The sequence below is a fragment of the Dreissena polymorpha genome, chromosome 4 (assembly GCF_020536995.1).
Source record: "Dreissena polymorpha isolate Duluth1 chromosome 4, UMN_Dpol_1.0, whole genome shotgun sequence".
Classification (NCBI taxonomy): Eukaryota; Metazoa; Mollusca; class Bivalvia; order Myida; family Dreissenidae; genus Dreissena; species Dreissena polymorpha.
In genome coordinates, this window is record NC_068358.1 from 31240671 (window position 1) to 31247909 (window position 7239).

Here is a 7239-nt window from a genome sequence, read left to right on the forward strand (position 1 = left end):
GGAGCTGACGCCGATGTATATATGATATCTGTTACAGGCAAACAAAGACAAGGGCTGTTTGTAAAACATGCATGCCCCCCATATGGGCTGTCAGTTGTAGTGGCAGCCATTGTGTGAATACGTTTTATGTCACTGTGACCTTGACCTTTGACATAGTGAACTGAAAATCAATAGGGGTCATCTGCGAGTCATGATCAATGAACCTATGAAGTTTCATGATCCTAGGCGTAAGCGTTCTTGAGTTATCATCCGGAAACCATTTTACTGGTTCGAGTCACCTTGACCTTGACCTTTGACCTAGTGACCTGAAAATCAATAGAGGTCATCTGCGAATCATGATCAATGTACCTATGATGTTTCATGATCCTCGGCGTAAGCGTGCTTGAGTTATTATCCGGAAACCATTTTACTGGTTTGAGTCACCGTGACCTTGACCTTTGACCTAGTGACCTGAAAATCAATAGGGGTCATCTGCGAGTCATGATTAATGTACTTATGAAGTTTCATGATCCTAGGCGTAAGCGTTCTTGAGTTATCATCCGGAAACCATTCGGTAGACGGACCGACAGACCGACCGACGGACGGACCGACCGACATGTGCAAAACAATAAACCCCCTCTTCTTCGAAGGGGGGGGGGGCATAAAAATGTTATCCTGTGCACACAACATCTGAAAAACTAGGTGTCAATGTCAGAAGGAACATTTTGGTGTATCACGCGTTGACAGGGTGCGACACTACGTGTACTCTAAATGGAATAAGTAAGCAGCCTGGGTGAAGTATATCGCACAATCTGAGGGTGTTGGGTTGGTAGAGATGATTTTGCTCTAGCAGTTCTAAATTTCTGTGTGTGCTGTATGGTTGCTGTCAGGACCAGCCCCCAAACATAGACACATGTAGGTATCGGTTATTTTTGAAAGTCAGGAAGAGTTTGGATTTGTTACCCCTACAAATGATGCGCTTAAAATTCACATCAAAAGGCAAATTATCAGGCAAAGATATGGCTAAATGCCACTGATAAGGAATTTAAGCCTGATGATCCTCTTGATACTCGCGCATGAAAATTTGAAGAAAATTCATTGAAACCGGTATTGATGTGGAAACCAAAGGTCCCTGCAGCATGTGTCCAGTTAGTATCATGCGGCTGTCAAACCAAGTGTAGTACCGCACGATGTAAGTGCTTTCGATCTGACCAAGGATGCTTGTTTGAATGCGCATTGGAAGCGAATGGCTGTCTTAACCCTAGATAATTAGTGTAAACGATAAAAGATAAGGAGATACATATACTGCCATAGTAATTCGTGGTTTGAAACAAAACTGTGAATTTATGTAACGTATGTTAATAAATCACCATACAAGACCGGCATTATCTTCAGCATGATGATACAGTAGTTCATAATCATGCATTGAAGTCAGATGAACATTTGTTTTATATTATAAATGGTACTTCAAGATTTTGAAATATATAACAAAATAAATCACTGTTTTTGGTAAAATTATTTCTTTTTTACATTATTCATATCTATTACAATTAAAACTAATTTGGTGTAGTAAAAATAACTTATCTTGCATGAAAAAGACATTATAGAGCGGACAGTATTAAGAACGTAATTATAGTATACTATTTGTGATGAAATCTTTTATTTAAAATAGTGTTAAGCATAATATGCATATAAAACATATATATATATATATATATATATATATATATATATATATATATATATATATATATATATATATATATATATATATATATTTAGACTGTAACGTAGATCACAAATGTTTACTTGTAACTATACTTTCATTGTTTAAGGTCTCGTAATTGTATTGCAGAAATAATTGTGGTTCTTATTATAAAAAGTTTTTATATTATTAAACGCAATTAGTATTAAAGTCTAAAATTTTACATTGTTTTCTTTTAATTTAGGTAACATAATTTACAAAGTTAGGAACATTCACTTAAGATACAATAGAGATATACTCTTGTCATCATCAAAGTATCCATCTCTCATTGAAAAGTTACTTACAAATATATAATACATGGATCATTGGTTGGTTTCAACATACACTGCAATTTACGTTCGATACGGGTTATAAAAGTGCACTCGATGACCTTTCACCTACTTATGGAAAAAAAATCAGTTAAAAACTGAGATAAGCCTTCAAGTATCAAATATAAGTCCGTTCAAGAGTAAAATCAGTATCTGATATTTCACAATTATGGCAATGTTACCTCAATTTTTAAAGCAAAATGCACTCATTGACATTTTGACCTAATTACTGGGTCGTCAAGCATCCCAGAGGGTGACATCCCCTCCAGAATTAAAAAAAAAATGTATTTGCAATCATTATAACATAAAAGGAAGCCATGCCTAAGAAATGCCATCAGATGTCAGATTTCAGGAATTGTTAGGCCAACTATAAAGTGTGATCATTCCAAAAAAGGATTTTCTTTTTGATAGTATTTTAAATTTTCATTCAGTCAACTGTTACTTTAACATTTACTTCAGCAGAAACTTCCCGGTATTTTGCAAATGGACGTTCAACGCCGTCGACGCTCTAAAATATAGGATGTATGTTTGTCGTATATTTTGACTTTAGTAAAGTGTTTGGCATGTAATGGAAATCTGACGCTAAAAATAAATCAACAAATCCCACATAATCGTCAGGTCAATCTCAAAGTGTGATTGGTAAATATGAACTGATTAAGAATTGCCATACACAATAACATTTAAGTTTCTTCGTGATGTATTGCATGGTGAAAGTGCAATACGTACCGGTAAAAGAACGAAATCACACAATCACTTAATAATCACTTCTAAGGATGTCAGGTGGTTTAAATATCAATTAAACGGTGTAAAAGCAAATCAAACAAGACGAAACAAGTAACAAAACTTTTGTTATTATTCCTCTTTATTATATTTTCAAAAAAGTGAATTTAAAGCAGTGTGCCATATAATGTGATAACATTACCAGTCATGTTTTTTTTAAATTTAACAATTTTATCGAATCGGCAATTTCATGTTCAGAATTGAATACAAACAGCATACATGGCTTAAAGAATTAAGCGTCACAACAATAGCAAAGGTCTGTTCCTTTAAACTTTATAATAAATGAAAGTAATGAAGCATATATATTCGAAATCACCCGAAAACAGGTGCTTCGCTTTGAACAGCCATTACTTCATCAATTTTAAAGCGATTTTCACGATATCGGTCTTATTTAACGCACAAATGAATTTCCTTTCTAGAAATGTACATGTCTTGCAATATTTTTTACAAATACTGGGTCAACTTTTAAGAAATAACACGATACACAACTCGTGTGACCCAGTTAACATCGATCAGACAGTATCTCAGACTGAAATCTTCACGGAGTAAAAGGCATTTCCCTACAATGTTTACGGACCTCGATACCATAATTCAATAAAACGTAGGAAAAAACATTCTTACCGTGCTTGCCGTTGCATTATGCATCAAAACTAACTGTCCAGCGCCGTTTGAAACCTTTGTTTACATACATTTCAACTAACTGACATTTTAAACACACGAGTGATTTCATTGATCCAATGCGAAGGTGTGTCTTTACAACTGGAGATTTCATTCATGAATTGTGCCTGGTCGGTGTCAACTGGGTCAAGCGAATTATGTATCGTTTTATATCTTGAAATTTGACCCAGCATGTGTAAAAATATAACAAGATTTATACATTCCAGAAAGAAAATTCATTTCTGCGTTGAATAAGACCGGGTTCGTGAATATCGCTGCAAAATCGTTGAAGTGATAGCTGTTTAAAGGTTTAAAGCGATGCACCCTGTTTTCGGGTGATATCGAGTTGAATACTATGTTATATATGGGCATTTCCCCAGACGGTTTAAGCACAGCGGGCCCGCGGTGCCTGGACTTCAAAATCCATTACGCCGCGGCGCTTGATTTTCAGATAATGACGTCGCGATGCTTGAAAAGTTTACAAGCCATTTCAAGCTCTGATCCGAATGTTGTCTGCATTCTGGCATCGACCAATTCTTATAAGTTTTATGTTCATAATAATAGATTTGATAAGACGCGAGCACGATTTATGGGTTGTTTATAGGGGTCAATTATGGTGTGTATCCCCTAATAATGGTCTATAATGATCGATTATTACCGGTACACGTGACGTAAGAGCAATTAAAGGTATGCTCGATTTTGTTGCTGTTTCATTTTAATTGCACACGACTATTCACAAAATAAACAGTCAACGTTGTTTGTTGAGGTAGTGCGTTCTTGAATAACAGAACATAACATGTGTTTTATTATTACTTGCAGTATAACAAAACAAAGCGTAATTAAGAAGATTCATGTCACGTTAATCATATTATTTTAGTAAAACACGGTATACGTTTCAGCGTAATTAAAGTTATATTTACAATTAATTGAAGTCAAACGTCTCACTTGATTTCTCTCGCAAACTTACAATGTTCACACTATTTTCTCAAACGCGACTAAATTAACAGCACCAACATAACACGCATTCACATCAAATAGCTTATTCAATATTTTCGGAAAACGCTAAATATCTGCAACAAAGTTTTCTTTAGTTTTGATGCACGAAATAATGATACGATCGAATATACGACCAGTCCCTGTGTCTGGGAAATCTGCAATTGCACATTTCTTTGTCAGTTCTACTAATTATCGTCGCTGTCAGAGAGTAAAATAAGTAAAAGTGAAAGTGTCAAGGACGTTTTAGTGATCCTGAGACCTCCAACCCACGAACCAAAAGTCTCAAACAGCTAGTCAGTGGCAGCAATATTGTCCAATGTTGTCCATGGGTAACAGAAGTTAAAGGAGGTAAGAACATCTTTACTTAACTAAATTATAAGTATGTAGTGAAATCAACGCAAAATGAAATCGCACGTGAATAATTATTAAAAACAGACAGATAGTGTGTTGAATAAAATATTAGACACTACAGATGATAACATTTAAATACAAAAGCATATCTTAATGTAACTTTATAAACATATACTAGACTTTAAAATAAAACAGTTGTTTGAAAAAATAATCAACCCTTTTGTAGGTTTATTGTGCTCTTTGTGTATTCTTCACATGTGCAGATCAGTGCGTTCAGAAGTCGGTACTGCTCCTTGGGTACTTGACTAGACTGTCAATAATATACGTAATAACAAACGAAAATTGATTTTTTGCTTAAGCATCTCTTAGTGTTAAGTCAATGAGATTAAACATTCTAATTTCAGAATAATTTTACATTTTGTTTGTATTTCAGACTGCGAGTAGGCTTAAGCACAATGAAAGGGGGTAAACACAGAAAATTCTGCTCGCCTGAAATCTGCTGTCCTCAATGCTCTGGTGATGGTCAGCATTGAAGGACCAGACAATGAGCCAGTGGACTTAGTAATTTTATAATATAAAATATGACTTTAATATAATAAATAGAGGAAAAATAAATAAACAATAAAATAAATTTAAATGCTTTCATAGCTCCAAATTAGTGTGTATTTTATATTGGAACATGTAGAAAAAAGTGGTTAAATAGCTCCTAAGTATTGTGTTTTGTGATTAAGAAAATGTAGAGAAAAAAAAGAAAGCTTAATGGGCATCCTTTTGAATCAACCCCATTCCGCCATGTCTTGCCGCTGTGCTTGACCAAAATCCCGGGGAAATGCCTGTTAAATATATATATATATATATATATATATATATATATATATATATATATATATATATATATATATATATATATATATATATATATATATATAATAGTGATTTTTTCCAGAAAAGTTGATTGTTCATTATAATATTATTATTTATCATTCAAAATGATGTTTTCACTAATTTATATCATAGCCACACGCTAACCACCTGTGCCCTAGATCAATGGACACTGCCAGCACAATGATGGGACTCTCTAACCCTATGTCCAGGAACACTGTCAGCACAATGATGGGACTCTCTAACCCTAGGTCCATGGACACTGTCAGCACAATGATGGGACTCTCTAACCCTAGGTCGATGGACACTGTCAGCACAATGATGGGACTCTCTAACCCTAGGTCCACGAACACTGTCAGCACAATGATGGGACTCTCTACCCCTAGGTCCATGGACACTGTCAGCACAATGATGGGACTCTCTAACCCTAGGTCCATGGACACTGTCAGCGCAATGATGGGACTCTCTACCCTAGGTCGATGGACACTGTCAGCACAATTATGGGACCCTCTACCCCTAGGTCGATGGACACTGTCAGCACAATGATGGGACTCTCTAACCCTAGGTCCATGGACACTGTAAGCACAATGATGGGACTCTCTAACCCTAAGTCCATGGACACTGTCAGCACAACGATGGGACTCTCTACCCTAGGTCCATGGACACTGTCAGCACAATGATGGGACTCTCTAACCCTAGGCCCATGACACTGTCAGCACAACGATGGGACTCTCTACCCCTAGGCCCATGGACACTGTAAGCACAATGATGGGACTCTCTAACCCTAGGTCCATGGACACTGTCAGCACAATGATGGGACTCTCTACCGCTAGGTCCACGAACACTGTCAGCACAATGATGGGACTCTCTACCCCTAGGTCCATGGACACTGTCAGCACAATGATGGGACTCTCTACCCCTAGGTCCATGGACACTGTCAGCACAATGATGGGACTCTCTACCCCTAGGTCCATGGACACTGTCAGCACAATAATGGGACTCTCTACCCCTAGGTCCATGGACACTGTCAGCACAATGATGGGACTCTCTACCCCTAGGTCGATGGACACTGTCAGCACAATGATGGGACTCTCTAACCCTAGGTCCATGGACACTGTCAGCACAATGATGGTACTCTCTACCCCTAGGCCCATGGGCACTGCCAGCACAATGATGGGACTCTCTACCACTAAGTCCATTGACACTGTCAGCACAATGATGGGACTCTCTAACCCTAGGTCCATGGACACTGTCAGCACAATGATGGGACTCTCTACCCCTAGGTCCACGAACACTGTCAGCACAATGATGGGACTCTACCCCTAGGTCCATGGACACTGTCAGCACAATGATGGGACTCTCTACCCCTAGGTCCATGGACACTGTCAGCTCAATGATGGGACTCTCTACCCCTAGGTCCATGGACACTGTCAGCACAATGATGGGACTCTCTAACCCTAGGTCCATGGACACTGTAAGCACAATGATGGGACTCTCTAACCCTAGGTCCATGGACACTGT